Source organism: Vipera ursinii (genome assembly GCF_947247035.1).
Source record: "Vipera ursinii genome assembly, chromosome: 1".
Taxonomy (NCBI): domain Eukaryota; kingdom Metazoa; phylum Chordata; class Lepidosauria; order Squamata; family Viperidae; genus Vipera; species Vipera ursinii.
The window spans coordinates 273161760-273180468 of record NC_139512.1 but is presented as its reverse complement, the minus strand read 5'-3'; the positions used below and the strand labels follow the sequence as shown (position 1 = coordinate 273180468).

Genomic DNA, 18709 nt, shown 5'->3' with positions numbered 1-18709 from the left:
AAGAAAAAAGAGATACAGTGATGTGCTGCATTTCAACCACAACAGAGCAACTTGCCAGGCTGAAATCATTTTCAGCAATTCAAGGTGATGACCACATGTATGTGCATGTTCCTCCAGGTTGTATAAGGTGGGCAAGCTCCAAGTCCCTTCACTCAATATTGTCATTTCTGTAGCAGCCCCTGTCCTGTGGAACACATACACACACACATTGGGATCTGACAAGTGTCCAGTCTTTTAGCCTTCCAAAAATTGTAAAAAGCTAGCAAGCAATGGGATAACATGAGGTTGGATCTGGGGAATTTATCTGGTGGTGTTTTGAGAATTTTGTTTGAAATACCAGAATCTAGTTTTACAGTTTTTGTTTTTACTGTGAGCCACCCAGAGTTTTGCTACGTATGATAGGTGGTCATATCAGTCTTCTAAGTAAACCCTACTAGTTAAGACTAGTTCTAGCCAGAAGAAGACAGTGCATCATGCAGTCAAGATTAGTATTCTTCTCAAAACAAAATGCTGGTGATCTGCTACAGAACTGCTCAAAGGAGCAGTTGAGGAGTTTTTAGATATGTTTGCTGATAAGCTGTTAGCTAGGTTTGCTCTATGGGATAATTGAAGTCCAGAACAAGCCTAAAACTGTCTACGAATGCTAGGACACGTTACAACTATTTCTGCTTTTTAAAAATATATACAGTAGTCTGATGAATGCAAATATATCATACGCCAGGTTAGATTCCATACCTAACTTTCATTAAGGGTGAAGCAGCATCGATAGGGATCTGTTTTATAAAAGTCAGAGAGTCGTGCCTCAGGCATGAAAAATTTGCTCAGTGACTTTGGGCCTAGTCTCCCAACCCAGCCCATCTTACATGGTTGCTGTTGTGGGAAAAGTAGGTAGAGGAAAGAGTATTAAGTATGCTCACCACCTTGAGTTTAAACAATAGTAAAGGCGGGCTAAAATATCTTCATAATATCTTCATACTGAATATAAACAAATACACAATATCTACAGTTTTCTCTATGATGTCTCACAGAAAGTCTGACAAAGGTTAACCAAAATTAGAATCGACAGTGTAACATTGTCAGTAAAATTAAAACAAACCAGAAGCTGTTATATCCTAAAAAGGAATAAAAATGGAGTGATATGAAGAATATAATTCATAATAGATCAGTTAACTTAAGAACACTAGAATTATTAAAATAATTCCAGAACTGGCATTTATGTGACAATTTGTTTTAATATAAATTTCCAGTTGAATGCCCTTTGGGAATGCTGGATTGCAGATCTCATAATTCTCAGTTTACAATGAATGCCAACTGGGAATAGGGACTCAATACTTCTGGAGGAGATCAGATTGGAGAAGCCTATTTTATCATGATGTACTACTGAATATCATTCCATTTTGGCATGGATCCATTTTCCCCCCAATAAACTTAACACAGATTCTAATTATATAATTGCAGAGTATTGTATAAGAATTGCTGCTACTTCAATTTAAAAAAATACACAAATTTTAAAAACCACTTTCTTTTTCACACTCTCAACTACCTCCAAGGAAAAGCAAGCACCACCCATTATTAATTAAGATTTTGCACCGCTGAATAATTTAACACGTTCACTACTGGAGAACCCCAAGACTATAACAACTCTCTGGGAGGCCACAATCAGTAATCAACACCCCCAATTAGCTGGCATACTCAGTGGAAAACATAGTTTCTCTGGAAAGCTTAAATACACATGTTAAACAGCTGCATCGTCTTAAAAGAATAAAAAACACACAAGCATTTTCTTTTCCAGTGCAAACCTTTTATTTTCAAAGCAGATTTATGTAAAACATCTCTGCCAAAATCCAAAATTTAATTACATGTTCCAAAGCCTAATATTTGCCCAGTAAGAATAGACTGTTTCTGACACTTCCAGTGAGGATTCATGGTGAACTAGATGTGCCTGAAGAAATAAGGATGGCATTGCAGTGGAGACTGATGGCCAGAGAGTAAATTTGCTGCCAAATTCTCTCCAGAAAAAAGGAGAGATCATAAGATTGCCTACATGTACTCCAGACCAGGGTTCCCCAACCCATAGACCAGTACCGGGCCGCGGCATGCCAGCAACTGGTCTGCACAAACAAGCAAAGCCTCATCCGTGGGATACAGGCAGCACACAAAACTACACACCCTCCAGTCCACAGAAAAAAATCTCTCCACGGAACCAGTCCCTGGTGCCCAAAAGGTTGGGGACCTCTGCTCCAGACAGCTGATTCTCATAAGTAAACTGCCAGAACTGAAGTTTCTGCACTGGGCTTGTGACATGAGCAGTGGGAGTCAAGGAATTCCATCCAAGATCACAGTCATAATGTAGCCTATATCAGGGCTTTTCAACCAGTGGTGCAGGTACCACCTGTAGTACATTGGCACCTGGCAGGTGGTACACGACCATCCTAGAAAAGTGGTAGTGGGGGAGGGGAATGAGCTGAACTGGTAGCAGCACCGCACAAGCCTGAGTGAGAGATTGCTGGAGCTGCAGGGCTGTCAGGGCTCAGCGGAAGCGCCAGGATCAGTGCCGCTTTCTAGCTGATCGGCACTTCTTTGGGGCTGTCAGGGCTCAGTGGAAGCACCAGGATCAGCAGCAGGCTCCAACTGGAGCTCAGCGCTGATCCTGGCGCTTCTGCTGAGCCATAACCGCCGATCAGCTGGAATGTTGCAGCATTTCCAGGGTCTTGTGATTTACATTCAGATGCTTGGCAACTGATTCATATTTATGATGGTCACAGTGTCCCAGAGTCATGTGAAGTGACCAAAACCTTCTGCAACCACCCAGCAGAGGGAGAGGAATAAAAACCAAACACCCCCCCACCCCCACCCCCAATCCTCAACAGAAATGCTCACAACAATGAAAACCTGGGACAGGAGGAAGAGTGCTGCCGGGCGGGCAGGCAGGTGTCTTGCTCGGCTGTGACTTGGGGGCACTTTTTCAGTGCCATTGCAACTTTGAACAGTCACTAAGCGAACTGTTGTAAGTCGAGGACTACCTGTACTTTATCACTTTTTTCTTTTTCTTTTTTTTGGGTCAGGTTTTTGACACCTTGCTAGGTGACTGGTGGTACTTGGATGTTGCCATATCCTAAAAGTGGTACAATGGATGAAAAAGTTGAAAAGCCCTGGTTTAGATGGTCACAAGGTTTGCTGAGCATCATTTCTTTGTCAATTTTGGAAATTGCTAAATTGCTTAACTGCAGTTTTGAAGAAACCATCTACTTGACTACTCATTGCAATAAGATAAAACTGGTGAAAATATTTTGTTGTTGTTGTTGTTAGCTGTGAAGTCGTGTTCAACCCATCGCGACCCTATGGACAATGTTCCTCCAGGCCTTCCTGTCCTCTACCATCTTCTGGAGTCCATTTAAGCTCACACCTACTGCTTCTGTGACTCCATCGAGCCACCTCATTCTCTGTCGTCCCCTTCTTCTATTGCCCTCAATCTTTCCCAGCATTAGGCTCTTCTCCAGTGAGTCCTTCCTTCTCATTAGGTGGCCAAAGTATTTTGAGTTTTGGTTCAGGATCTGGCCTTCTAAAGAGCAGTCAGGGTTTATCTCCTCTAGGACTGACCGGTTTGATCGCCTTGCAGTCCAAGGGACTCGCAGGAGTCTTCTCCAGCACCACAGTTCAAAGGCCTCAATTCTTTGGCGCTCAGCCTTTTTTATGGTCCAACTTTCACTGCCATACATTGCAACTGGGAAGACCATAGCCTTGACTATACGTACTTTTGTTGACAGGGTGATATCTCTGCTTTTTAGTGTGCTGCCTAGATTTGCCATGGCTTTCCTCCCAAGGAGCAAGCGTCTTTTAATTTCTTGGCTACAGTCCCCATCTGCAATGATCTTGGAGCCCAGGAAAATAAAATCTGTCACTACCTCCATTTCTTCCCCATCTATTTGCCAGGAATTGAGAGGGCCAGATGCCATGATCTTGGTTTTCTTAATGTTAAGTTTCAACCCAACTTTTGCACTCTCCTTCTTCACCCGCAACAAGAGGCTCTTTAGTTCTTCTTCACTTTCTGCCAATAGAGTGGTATCATCTGCATATCTTAGGTTGTTGATATTTCTTCTGGCAATCTTAATTCCAACTTTTGATTCATCTAGCCCTGCCTTTCTCATGATGTGCTCTGCATATAAGTTAAATAGGCAGGGCGACAGTATACAGCCTTGCCGGACTCTTTCCCAATTTTGAACCAATCAGTGGTTCCGTGTCCAGTTCTCACTGTTGCTTCTTGGCCCACATATAGGTTTCTCAAGAGACAAATAAGATGGTCTGGTACGCCCATCTCTTTAAGAACTTGCCACAGTTTGTTATGATCCACACAATCAAAGGCTTTAGCATAGTCAATGAAGCAGAAGTAGATATTTTCTGGAACTCTCTTAGCTTTCTCCATGAAAATATACACAACTTAAATCACTAGTGTTGATCTACTGTATTAAAAGTCCTCATACAGAACAAAATACAATATAGAACATAGTAGTATGTCTACTATCAAAACATTAGTTTTTCATATATTTTTCATTTTCTTTTTGTGACTGAATGGGATGCTGATGGACGGCTTTAAATTAGTATTAAAATGCTTATAGCATTGTCAGGGCACTAGAATTAAAAGTTATTTGCCTACTAAATTTAAAATATACCGGTATTACCAATTAGTTGAACTAAAGGATTGGACTACATTATTAAGTGCACTATTAGTAACTCCCCCAATAGGCATTATATAAAGGTAGTTACTAAAATGTAAGCCCCACTGAACACACTAAGAATTACATCTGAGTATTTATGTAACTAAGCCTCAGCAACTGAAACTTGTATTATTAATACATTCTTCCTTGTTTATGCTGCTTCCTCTGTTGATTCCTTGGTATCAGATTTTAGATGATAATCTCCTTGGGGCAGGAATTTGTTTTCTTTGTGTAAAATACTGTGCTTCTTATTGGCACCAATAAATAACAAAACAATGAAGTATGGTAAAATAAATAGGAAATAAAGATTGGAATGTAACATTTGAACTTTTCTGACTGCGTTGGGCCTAGTGGAGAAGTGCTTTGTCTAGAAGCAAAAAATGCCATCCTATTATGTTTGTGGAAAGCAACAGACAGAAGAATTACAGATCAGTCCTCTAATGCCAGAGCTTTTTGGCTTCGGTCAGAATTTATTAGCAGCACAAGCAATCATGGAATGCAATTCCATCTGCTTCTTGTTAACTTCATTCATGAAGGCTGTGTTCTAAAAATGATCTGAGCAAATCTTTCCAGCTCCATGTCCTGACTGAAATGCAAAAGCCTTGACAATCTTATTGGCAAAGGATACTCGCTCCAATGGAATATTGAAAACCTAAGAAGTCTCGTAATAGCAAGCTCACATTTTGAGAAAGATTTCCTATATAGACATTCCTATTACACATTCAGGTCTTACTAACTCAGGCGCTTTCCTGCAGCTTTAAAAGCAGAAAATTGTAAACATTTGCATTTCTATTTTGAAATGGTTTACTCTTAATGCGTGTGGCTTTGGCAGCTCCTTTTAAAGGGAGCAGTAGGTGCCAAACTGCAATCCGGAAAACAAATTTTTTTAAAAAAAAATCAATGTGCAATTCCCTTTTCTGTAGCAATTATCTGCACCTTAGGACAGTAGTACTGAACAGAAAGTGAGAAGGATTAACTGCTGCCTGTCTTTGTAGTAAGTAGCACTTTATCCTTATAAGAATGCAAATTGGGGCAAAAAGATCTGCAGTTTAATGGGGCACTAGAGAGATGCTTCATATTGCACTATAGCTTAAAAAGGGTAAATTGGGCTCCACCTTTCAGCCGGAGAGACGTAATTTTTAAAAAAGTGGATTTTGTAATTTGAGAGAGAGGATGGGAGGCTAAATTAATTCTGAGTTCATAAATTAACGAAAGGCAATTGGACTGAATAGGATTTGAGTATTTAAAAATGAGAAGATGCCCTTGAGTTGACTTTTGCTGACTGCACACTTACAGTTTCTTGGCAACCAGAGGGATGCAATACAGTTTGCCATTGCTTTCTTCTAAGGATGTTTTTTTTCAACTTCCCATCCTATCCCAAGATGACAGGATGCTTAGATATTCCCCATCATTCTAGTGCCAGATTTATCCCCCCAGCCAAGGTGGACTATGTGCTACATCCTGGTGAATACTTGATGTAATTAATTTAGGGGAAACTTGGGTGCCTTGAGGTGTTTTACTCCTTAGTTTATCATGATCAACAAGCCATTCGTCCTTCGGCTTCACAGTTCCCTTAAGTAAATTGGTTAATATACAGAAAATGTGAAGTCCAAAGGAGTTAAATGATGCTCCAATCCTATATTCAGTTTATGACTATTTTTTGGGTGTAATTGCCCAGAATTAAAGCATAATGATGAGGACAGTTATATATAATTAATACACAAAATAACACCAGAAGAAAACTTCAACTTCCAAAGGAATGCTGATTCTATAAGCTTCCGAAATCTTATTACCTGAGTACTGAAATACCAAGTGTTTGGTTTTTTTTATTAAAAAACTTGCTTTTCTTCTACACGTTAGCCAATCCAAACCCTTTTATATGCAAAAGGGTAGAGTGAGTTTCTACTATGAAGCTTGTTCTTTTGTAAGAGCAAGACAAAAGCATTTTCAAACATGCACAGTCTATTCCTGATTCCTACTGCCCTTCTACGCAATTCCAAGTGAGATGCATAAGGCTTTCTCTTGAATAAGCATGCATAGAATAATGAAAAACTACAGTATGAAAAGGGATTAAAACTATATGCACTGAATAGAATGTTATTTCTTTTTCAGGTAGAATACATCAAGTTCTTTAAGACAGTTATACAAATACAAACATATAAGAATTCCATACATAAAGATTCATTAAAAGGAAGAAAATAAAGAAGGGTCAACAAGAATTCAGAGAAGTCCAAGAAAAAAATGGCTTACCCCACAGATGTTTCCTCTGCAACAAACAAACTCATTTTTCCCCCACAGGGCTGTGATTGTTAAGCCTACACATTAAAATCAATTGTTCATTTTACAAATAATAAACCACACACCCAAGCCACATAAATTGCTGTTGAGTAAAAGGTGTTCAGCACACAATTAACAAGTCACTAAGAGCCACCCTCCAGTTTAGATATTAAAACTGCAGATTTGGATACCACTGTTGGCAGGCAGCCATCACTGCAGGCCTCAGTAGGAAAGGAAAGCTTTAAAGAAAAATAAAGCCTGTTGGGGAAATTCTTCTATACTTACAGCTCTGCAGCATTTTAATTCTCTCAGGGATCAGGTGGAGACCATTCAATCCATTACTAACCTCTCATATCAAATGTTGGAAAACCCAAGGAAGACAATTTTCATGAAATGTTTAGTTCAGGTAAGAATAATGAGAAGTGCATTGTTTCTCACAATATTCTTTTAAAGCGGACTTTAAGAAAAGAAATTCTCTACAATAAAAGAAATACAACCAACTGGGGGATGGGTTCAAGTTCCCTCCCAGCCACTTCAGACCGCTCATGGTTTTTCAGCCCAATATGTTTCTTGGGGATATTAAGAGAATAAAACTCGAGGGGAAAGTAATATCCATGCCTCGTCGTTTCTGCAGAAAAAGTGGTCCGTAAGTGCAACAAAGCAAATAACGTGCTTTAGCCAAATTTAGGCTTTCTTATATTGCAAATCTTTGTGGAAGTGAAAAAAAAAATACTAAGATGGTCTTCCTTAGGAAGCTGATGGTTTTCAAATAACCTTCTTGTAGCTCATGTGTGTCCACCTGATTCATCTTGCTGGACTTCTAGGTATGGGATATGGCTGTTAATGAGATCATGCCTGAATCTCATCATAAGGTAAGACTAGCACCCTTACTAGCAGATGGGTATAATAAGGAAGTTGGCTCGCCAGATGGTGATGGAAAATGGGAACAATCAAACCCACAGCAATGGTCACACCCTTTTCTCTAGCAATGATAGTGGCAAATAGTTTTATTTTTCCACTACAACCCTATCTACTCAGAGCCAATCACCACAGTTGTTCCAAGGGAAGAGAAGCAAAGCTCCTCAGATGAGTTGTGGTTAGTCTGCAAGGAATTTTGTAAATATAACTGTTTATAATCATTCTGACCTGAATGCTACAGTTAGAGCATTTCCAGTAAATGTATTTTTGATATTAGCTTGGGATGAGACCCATTACATGTGTACAAAATCTTTGCCAATCTTGGATAATAGAAACAGCCAAAGATGGATTGTTGGAATAACTAATTTAAGTAATAAATGAGTCAGTACAGGAAGGAGTACTTTCTACATGTTTGAAGAGGATATGGCAAAGCCCTTGTTGAACAACAACAAAAAGTAAAAGGTGTACAAAATGTTCCAAACTCAAGACAGCTGTTCCAATTATGAAGAGCCTTGGTGGAGCAGTGGGCTAACGCCTCCTTAAGTAACACCAGCTGCCTGCAATTAGTGCAGGTTCGAGTCCCACCAGGCTCAAGGTTGACTCAGCCTTCCATCCTTCCGAGGTAGGTAAAATGAGGACCCAGATTGTTGGGGGCAAAAAGCTGACTTTGTAATAATGCCGCTGGGGTGTGTGTGAAAGCCCTAATAAGCAGGCATACACATAGAATGAAGGCTACTGCTAAGCTTGTAAGCCGCCCTGAGTCTTCAGAGAAGGGCGGGATATAAATGGAATTAAAATAATAATTAAAAAATTATGCAGGAAATATTATTCTGGAAATGTTGAGAGTTCAAGTGCTACCTGCATTTTCTAGTGTACTCATGGTCTCAGATGATCACAAACAAATGCTGGTACAAGTTTTTTCTAGAGTGGCAAATCTGCTTGCAAACTCCTGCAGTGAATTCTTTATGCTCTTGATATTACTGGAGCCCTGATCTGTTTGTATTTCTTTCTTTCATGTGTGGACATCTTCTGTTGACCTCTTCAAGATCTTCAGACTGGCCAATGATAATCTTAGAAGATGGAATTTCTTCCAAGACATTTATTCAGCAATGTATTACATTATATGCCAAACTTTAATCATAGTTTGGAATGTCAGTGTCAACTCCTACTAACAAGGTGCTTATTACGACCCTGATTCTGCAAATGATAATTAAATGGATGTCAGCAAATAGTTGGCTGATGAATCATGAAAATGTAGTATTATCCTTTGTCTTCAACAAAACTGTGCAATCTGCACTGAAAGAGCTAGCACTCTCCTTGAAATCACACATTCATAGAGTGAGGTCATTCTATATATGGCCACACATGATGACTGTTAATTAGGACTGATTTTACTGAGCTGAGACTAGAGCTACAGAATGTAGATATGGCTGGGATCATACAGGCCTTTGTTACGTTACATCAGAATAACTGTAATATATACTATATAGTTTATTTGATGAGTATTCAGTATAATTTGATCTAGAATGCTACTGTCTATTTGTTTAACAGAGCAGTATATATGTTTTATGTCGAACAAAACTATTGGTAGGACCAGTTTTTCCCCCCTTGTAAACTAATAATTAGGCCTTATTTGTACTTTAAAGGAAGAAAATATGTTTTTCAATGCACACATGATGTGATCATAATACTGTATGTTAACTACTACATTTTGTACCTTAAGGACAACACACTGCAATAGTTTAGTTACGATACAGCAAAGTCCTAGTAACTATCACGGTTCATTATTATGTCCAAATACAGACATTAAAGGGAAAAATAATAAAACAGCTTCATTATATTTCTTAGCTGGAAACCTTCAGTCTGGAAGCATGCCAACGGTCCACATACTAGAAGATTTTTATAATTAAGTACTGATCATATTTATATAAGTGATTCTAGCATTTTCTTCCCAAATATGATTACCCTAAGGCAGAGGTCCCCAACCCCTAGCCAATGGACCTCTAACTCTTTTTTTAAAAAATGGACCAGTACCGGGCCACAGCATGCCAGCAACCGGTCCACACAAACAAGCAAAGCCCCATTCACGAGATGCAGGCAGCACACAAAACCACGCCCTCTTTGGTCCATGGAAAAATCTCTCTCCATAGAACTGGTCCCTGGTACCCAAAAGGTTGGGGACCTCTGCCGTAAGGTGATACCTAAGACTACCTATCACTATGTAAGTTTGGATCACAAATCACATTGAACAACATTTTAGAAAAGCAGCTGTTGACTATACTGGAGTAGTTCATATATTTCCACAACACACAAGCCAACAAACTAAATAATGGCTTTTCCATCCATGCTTTATACAAATAAATCATATTCATATGAAAACTGACAACTGAGTTAAAATAATAATTCCAACTTCACTCTGCTTTAGTAGGCCAGGTCAATGGTCTGCACTGGTGTTACAGAAGCCAAAAAAATTGCAATGAATTTTTGCAAGGTTGCTATTAAAGCCTAATATAAACTAAAGTAGCCAATGCTTTTGCTTGGTTATAATGCATACCTCTGAATGAAAAATTCTAGTTTATTGTATAAATCAGCTTTACTTTGCTAAACACAATAATTAAATATTTCAGAAGGGAGGAACCTTGCAAAATTTTACAAGTTTAGTTGAAAGAGAAGCCTCAACTTGTGTAGCCAAGATGCAACAGATTAACCTTTTTGCCTCGAATCGTATACAGATGCTAATATTTTGTTTATACTCAACTCCATAGCAACAAAATTCAAGAATGTTAATGAAATGCTTTCAGATATGATTTAGTATAGCTGGTTAATAGATTGTACTGCTTCAAGTTACAAGTATTAGAATAATTATTTTCCATTAAGATGGTGTAGCTTTGAAAAACAGGACCCTGTTATCATCATCAATTTCAAGCATACTTTGTTCCCTTTTCAACATCCTCCTTGAAAAGAAAAAAAAAGAAAAGTTTGATCATAACAGTTTACACTGGAAATGTTAATACGGTTATTTCCATCTTGTAATTACAACAGCTGGCAATCTATTAAACCAAGAGCAGGTGGCTTGCTGGATTCCAGATTCAGGCATTCCAAGTCACTGAAAAGAACTGTATTAAGTCATAGTCATATTCTGAACTTGTATTTCAGAAGAGAGGGAGGGAGGATAGATGGCTTTACCTAAGTGGCATTTTCCAATCCAAATTTTAAAAAGGCCCACTTTTTAAAATATAAGATATTTGGTATGGGAACCAATACCTTCCTCAACCTTGCCTTGTTTATCTTTAGGAATGTATTCCTACTAGGACTTCCAGAGGGGGAAATGGTAGGCTGTAGATGGCTCCACAAAAATGGAGCTGACAGCCACAGAGAAGAATGAAGAGTTGATGAGTAAACCAGTTCTTTGAACCTGTCCAGAAAAAGAAAGAGCACGGGAGATTGCCCACAAGTGCTCCAGACAGCTACTCCTTGCCAGGAGACTGCGACACAGCATTCTCTGGTGAGATTGATTGATTGATTTAGATTTATATACTGCCTTTTTCCCCGAGGGACTCAGGGTGGTTTACAGGGCAAATTAAAACAATACAATATATATACAGGTTAAAATAAAATTAAATTAAATAGCCCCAAAATGATTAAAAATTAAAACCTTAACCCAAAAACCCTCAGTCCAGGCCGGCAAGCTCGAATAGCCAAGTTTTTAGGTCCCGGCGAAATGAGCGAAGGTCGTTTTCAGCTCTGGGAATTGAGAGTACAGCCATCGTGCTCAAACTGTAGTTGCTGGCTTTGAAAGGACACCACATTTGCATACTTCCTTTCCTAATCACATTTGAAAATTGTTTATTATCTAATGATGATGCTATCTGTTCAATCATTCTCAGCAATTCCATGGACCAGCTGTCTCCATATTTTCCAAACTTGTATGGCTTTTTTCAGTTGTTTTATGCTCTGGCTGGTGTCGGCTGCTGTGGTACCTAGCCACCATGTTTTTTGGCGGCCTTGTTTCCACTTATTTTACTGCTGACTATTCCAAGCATAATTGCTTTTTCCTGTGAGTTTGATATATGATACGGCTGAAATAAATAAAGCGGAATTCTGTGATTTTGCCTTTCCCGCAATTTGCCTGGTTTTATTATCTATCTATCTATCTATCTATCTATCTATCTATCTATCTATCTATCTATTATCTATCTATCTATCTATCTATCTATCTATCTATCTATCTACCTATCTATCTATCTATCTCTATCTCTATCTATCTTTGTCATCTTTGCTGTCCAAAGAATAAGCAGGAGCTTTCTCCAGCACCACAACTCAAATGAGTCAATTTTCCTCCTATCTAGTTTTTTTATAATCCAACTTTCACAATCGTAGGTAGTTATGGGAAACACATCTGCATTTAATTACAACACTTATGTCATTGCTTTTCTATACTTGACTAATGTTCATCAATGCTGTGCGACCCAGTGTGATTCAATACTTCCTTCATTGCTTTTATCAATCTGTGCTTGTAGGAAAGTGAAGTCGTTCATGCCTTTGATCTACTCACAATCACCTGTTATTATAACATTTCCATTCCTCACAATGGTCATGAGCTTGGGGTTTTTTTATGTCTAGAAGAGGCCAAATTTCTCACTTTCTTGTTTAATCTTTTGATGAGTTGTTTCAGGCATTCTTTGGTTTCTGAAAGAAGGGTTGTGTTGTTAACACAGCTGAAGATTGTTGATAATACTTCCTCCAATCTTTACTCCAATTTCTGATTCTTCAAATTCCATCTTGATCCTCACAATCATTTTGGCATATAGGTTTAATAAGAAAGTTGAAAGAATGCAACCTTGGTGCACTACGTTCTCTATTTTAAGCTAATCAGTGACTTCATATGGTATTGGCACACTCGTTTCTACTTTATTCCACAAATGACTTTCTAAATGGGATTTCCTCTGGAGACCTGCTATTCAGCATGGGGAATCAAATCATTCCTTCACGTGTTTGTGTGTGTGTGTGTGTGTGTGTGTGTGTGTGTGTGTGTGTACAAATCTTATTAAAATACAATTTATAATAAAATGCGATTGCCACCAGCATTTTTCAGAAATTAAGATATCTCTACAAATGCAACTTCTCAATGTTATTCAATAACCAGAAAAAGGGACATTTAAAGAGATCAGAAACCTCTTATGTCAAATCCTATTCCGAAAAGATTCAAATTTGTAGAAAAAGCCTGACCAGTTTATTTATTTATTTTATTTATTTATTTATTTATTTATTTATTTTTATAAACCGCCCTTCTCCCGAGGGACTCGGGGCGGTGTACAGAATAAGGTAGGCATACAGAATGAACAATAGTGAAAAAAACAATAGTAAAATACAAACTGGGACCCCAATTAGAGCTATCAGGCCAGGCCGGACTGCTGGAACAGGTAAGTTTTTAAGTCGCGCCGGAAGGTGCGGAGGTTGGGGGCCATCCGGATTTCGGTTGGTAAGCTGTTCCAGAGGGCTGGCGCACCCACTGAGAATGCCCTCCCCCTGGGGGCCACCAGCTGACATTCCTTGAGCGGTGGCACCCTGAGGAGGCCCTCTCTGTGGGAGCGCACAGGACGGTGGGGTGCTGACATTGGCAGAAGGTGCTCCCGTAGGTAGTCCGGACCCATGCCATGTAGGGCTTTGTATGTCATTGTTAGCACCTTGAACTTCACACGGAAGGCAACTGGAAGCCAGTGCAGCGCACAGAGGAGAGGTGTGATATGGGAGTATCGGGAGGCTCCCAAGAGTGTCCGTGCCGCTGCACTTTGCACCAGTTGAAGCTTCCGAGTGGATCTCAAGGGCAGCCCCATGTAGAGAGCGTTACAGTAGTCTAGGCGAGAGGTCACAAGAGCATGGGTGACTGTACGTAAGGCATCCAGGTCCAGATAAGGCCGTAATTGGCGAACTAGTCGAACCCGGGAGAAGGCCCCCTTGGTCACAGCTCCTATGTGATCTTCCAGGGAGAGCTGCGAGTCAAGGAGGACACCCAGGTTGCGGGCCCTATCAACAAGGGGTAGTAACTTGTCCCCGATGTTAAGGGATGGGATGTTCTGAGTATCCTGGCTTGCCGGTACGTACAGCCATTTAGTCTTGTCCGGGTTCAGTTGAAGCCTGTTCCTCCCCATCCATTCCCGGACCGCTTTCAGGCAGCGGGACATCACGTCGAGGGCATCACTGATGTTGTTTGGAGTGGAGATGAAAAGCTGGGTGTCATCAGCATACTGATGGTACCCTACTCCAAAGCTGCGAATGATCTCGCCCAGCGGTTTCATGTAGATGTTGAACAGGAGAGGCGAGAGGACCGACCCCTGAGGGACTCCGCAAGCGAGAGGCCTCGGGGTCGACCTCTGTCCCCCTGCCAACACCGACTGCGAGCGACCCTGGAGAAAGGAGGAGAACCAACGCAGAACCGTGCCTCCCACTCCCAGTCCCCTGAGGCGTTGCAGCAAGATACCATGGTCGATGGTATCGAAAGCCGCCGAGAGGTCTAATAAGACTAGGACAGAGGAATGGCCCCTGTCCCGGGCTCTCCAGAGATCATTTATCAGAGCGACCAATGCCGTCTCCGTGCTGTAGCCCGGCCTGAAGCCCGATTGGTACGGGTCTAGATAAACCGCTTCATCCAGGATCTGAGGGAGTTGGTGCGCCACCACGCTCTCAACAACCTTCGCAAGGAAGCGAAGATTGGAGACTGGACGAAAGTTATTCAATGAGGATGGGTCCAAGGTGGGCTTCTTGAGGAGAGGTCTCACCACCGCCTCCTTCTAGGCGGTGGGGAAGTGACCCTCACTCAGAGAAGCGGAGATGACCGCCAGGAACCAGCCTCGTGTCCCCTCTCGAGCTGCATATGCCAGCCAGGAAGGGCACGGGTCCAGTAAGCATGTGGAGGAGCTCAACCTCCTCATAATCCTGTCCACTTCCTTAGGAGTCACAGGATCAAATTCCTCCCAGATGACGTCGACAAGACTGTCCATGCCTTGTTCTTCCAGCTCAGCCCAGTTGGAGTCCAGGCCGGTTCGAATCCGAGCAATTTTATCCAGCAGATATTGACCGAATTCCTCGGCTCGACCCTGCAAGGGTTCCTCCCTCACCTCTTGGTTCAGTAGGGAGCGAGTCACCCTGAACAAGGCAGCCGGGCGATTATCTGCGGACGCGATGAGGGTGGAAAAGTAGTTGGATTTTGCCACCCTTATCGCAGCGAGATAAGACCTGGTGAGGATTCTTAATCGCAATCGGTCGGATTCGGATCGACTGGATCTCCAACGGCTCTCTAGGCCCCGTCTCCGACGCTTCATCTCCCGGAGCTCCGCGGTGAACCATGGGGCTCGCTGGGATCTGCGCCGGGTCAGAGGCCGCAAGGGTACAACTCGGTCCAGAGCCTCCGTGGCTGCCTTTTCCCAGGCTTCCACTAAGGCATCCGCCGAGCTGTGAGCAGGGAGTGCATGTGCGTCCCCAAGCGCTGCCTGGAACCTATCAGGGTCCATTAGGCGCCTAGGGCGGTACCATCTGGTTGGCACCGCGCACCCACGGCGGGGGGTGGCAAAGGGGAAGTCTAGCCGCACGAGGTGATGATCGGTCCATGACAGGGCCATAACAGTCGTGGCACCCCCACCGATATCATCGCGCCACCGTCCAGACAAGAACACCAAGTCTGGGGTGTGGCCTCTCTCATGAGTCGGTCCAGAAATTATTTGCGACAGGTCCATGGCCGCCATGGAAGCCATGAACTCCCGAGCCAGATCGGACGATCCTCCCAGGGACGGTAGGTTAAAGTCGCCCAAGACCATGAGTCTTGGGAATTCAACCACCAACCCTGAGAGGACATCGAGTAGCTCGAGCAGGGCTGCCGCTGCACGATTAGGTGGTAGGTATGCCAGCAGCAGGCCCAACTGCGCCCCCGGGCCGTATCTCAGTAGGAGAGACTCACACCCGACCATCTGAGGGACAGTGATCTCTCGCGGGCTAAGGGATTCCCTGATGATAACTGCCACTCCCCCGCCCCTCCCATGGGTCCGAGGCTGGTGCAGCACCTGGAAACCTGGCGGGCAGAGGTCAACCAGAGGGACACCACCCTCTTGGCCCAGCCAGGTTTCCGTGATGCAAGCCAGGTCCGCGTGCTCGCTCTCCACTAGGTCACGAACAAGGTGTGCCTTGTTAGCTACGGACCTGGCATTCAGGTAGACCAGCCTTAGCATAGGAGGCTGCACACCTTCGCTCCCGGGTCCTCCGGGGAAGTACAGAGGGTCGGAGCGTCTCACCGCTTGTACAGAGCGGAGATGACACTCCCGGTGACGATACGGCCCTCTGTTTGTGCACCTTCTGCCGTTCCCCACCATCCTGGGAATAGGATGTTCGTCAGTACGCCATTGGTTATTGTCGGCGACTGGTCCTCGTTTCTCACCATCGCGAATGGTCGTAGGCCTGGCCTGCATTATGGTACCCGGAAGGCCTGCCTTCCCCGAGCAGCCATACTCTTTTCCCGCCCCCCTCCCTAACCCGACAAAAAATTTAACAAGAAACTTAACCAGGGGCCTCTTGTTGATCTTGTGATGGAGGCCCCTGACCCTGCCTGGCCATCTCTCAGAGGCCCAATGGTCGGGCCCATCATCGAGGTTTGATGTATTGAAGGCAGGACGAACCCAGGAGAGGGGGGAACTCCTGAGGGCGAGTAGATCTATGCAAGAATATTGAAGACGCATAGGGAGCATTGGGGAGCATTGGGAAGGCGGTCCCCTGGGTGGAGCATTAGAAGGAGGGTCTAGTCGGGTAGGTGGGTATCTGGACCGTCACCCAGCCACTGCCACTTGGTTGGGTGAACCCCAGAAGCAGGCCACTCCCCATCCTCTCACGATGGGTTGTGATTCTGCTTCTGGGGGTGGTCCAGGACCCACTCTGGGTGAAGCATACCCCATAGAGCTCTCACCTCTATGGGGCTGCAGGTGTAGGACAGGCCACTCTGCCACCGTGGCTTGCACCCAGGCCCATCATGTCCTGTGGGGCGAGGGAGGGCAGGGGGTTCGGAGCTGGTGGAGGCCAGATGTTGATGGCCTCGGTGGTCTAGTCGCCGTCATCTGCATCCTGGCATCTTTAGGGGTGTTGATCGGCACGGAGATACCGTCGGCACCTAGGGTGCGGGCCGGGGACGCCACGCCGCATCTAGTGGTGCTGCCGTCGGGGGGTTTTCGGTGAGTTGGTTGACCGGGGCCTGGAGAAGTTTAGCGCCGCTGTCAAAGGCCCCTCGGTGGTGGTCGATCGGGTCCGCATAGCCGGTCTGCGGCATCTCCCGGCCCCACTCCGGATGGCTGCAGCAGTTGCAGCGGCTCGGGGGGCGGGTTAGAGGCGTCCCATCGCCACTGCCCCCGCCGGTGTTCGGGCCCGTGGGGAGATGACAGGCTAGGGCCCCGCGGGGTACTCGCCGTCGCCGCTGCCGACGATGCCGCTGCCTCCGCTACCCAGCTGGTCCGCAGCGCCTTGCTATTTGCTACTAACCTTGTTTTGTTTTTCTACCCAATAAACTAAGAATTGAACTAAATAAATAAATCAAGTAAATGTATTTATTTTTTCTAGCAATACATTTCAAATATAATTTATAGTTAATTAAAAAGATCCAAGACCCCAGGTGAAAAAAAACTAACAAGAGTGCTATTTTTAAAGGTAACAACATTGCTAGGAAAAAACCCTTACATTCCGAGAACAACAATGATATAGTAAGAACAGTTTTAAATTATTGTACTGTAGAAGCATAATATCCCCAAACCAAAAACTATATTTCAGTACTTTGACCCATGTAAATAAAATATGAACTATTTCTAGCAATATTTTATTGCTTATATAACATCAACGCTGGCCGCTTTCCCTATTCTGTCAGCAAGCTCTTTTCAAGCTAATGGAAACCAGAGGTAGTCAATTAAATGCGGAAATTTAACAATATAACTAAATACAACATCTTTTTAATCATCTGTCTAAATCTAAAGTTCACTGGATTTTAAAGGTTTACATAAATTAGAAAAATATTAATTGAAAAGAGTTCAGAGTCCAAAAGACAGAGGTCTATTAAATCAGAGATCTACATTTTGGGCAAAATATATATTTTTTCTAAATATGAGTATAAGCCACGGCTGTTACATTTTTATTTCAATTATGTATAAAATTTATATCCTGCCTTTATATCCCTACTCCTGCAAGCATTATGAGCTATGGTGGCACAGGGGTTAGAATGCAGTATTGCAGGCTAATTCTGCTGACTGCCAACTGTCAGCATTTCAGCAGTTCGAGTCTCACCAATTCAGGCTTGACTCAGCCTTTCATCCTTCTAAGGTTGGTAAAATGGGGATCCAGATTGTTGGGAGCAATATGCTTATCCTGTAAATTGCTTAGAGAGGGCTGTAAAGCATTGTGAAGCAGTATATAATTCTAAGTGCTACTATTGCTGCAGACTTAATAAAAGTACAAATTTTAAAACTTAAGAATGAAGGCTAAAATGTAAATACATTTCTTCCTGGAGATTAAGGTGGTAAGCAAGGCCTTTTATTATATTTAATAGCTTTCCCTCGTATATGTATCAACTTAATTATTTACTTAATTATTTTCTTTCACTAGGAAAAGCCCTTTGGCATGAACATAAAGTGCAAAGTGCTGTACGGTTGAATGCCTCCCTACGTTGCCATCTATAAATGGAGACCACGAAACACAATCTGAGCTTGGTGGACATTATGGATGGTAGCAATTACATGCCAACAAGTTCAGATCATATTAAAAAATGTCTAAAGTAA

The 18709-nt window shown here is 42.7% G+C and overlaps 1 protein-coding gene and 1 long non-coding RNA gene across 2 annotated transcripts in view; one reads left to right on the top strand and one right to left on the bottom strand.

The window, feature by feature from the left end:
- Positions 1–18709, bottom strand: part of PLEKHG1 (pleckstrin homology and RhoGEF domain containing G1) — a 139549-nt gene that overhangs the window by 79926 nt on the left and 40914 nt on the right. The window lies entirely within an intron of this gene.
- The window catches only part of LOC310631954, a 177230-nt gene continuing 174423 nt past the window's right edge, over positions 15903–18709 (top strand). Inside the window, exon 1 of the long non-coding RNA XR_014490746.1 lies at positions 15903–16081. This is a non-coding gene — a long non-coding RNA (uncharacterized lncRNA). The remainder of the gene's footprint in view (positions 16082–18709) is intronic.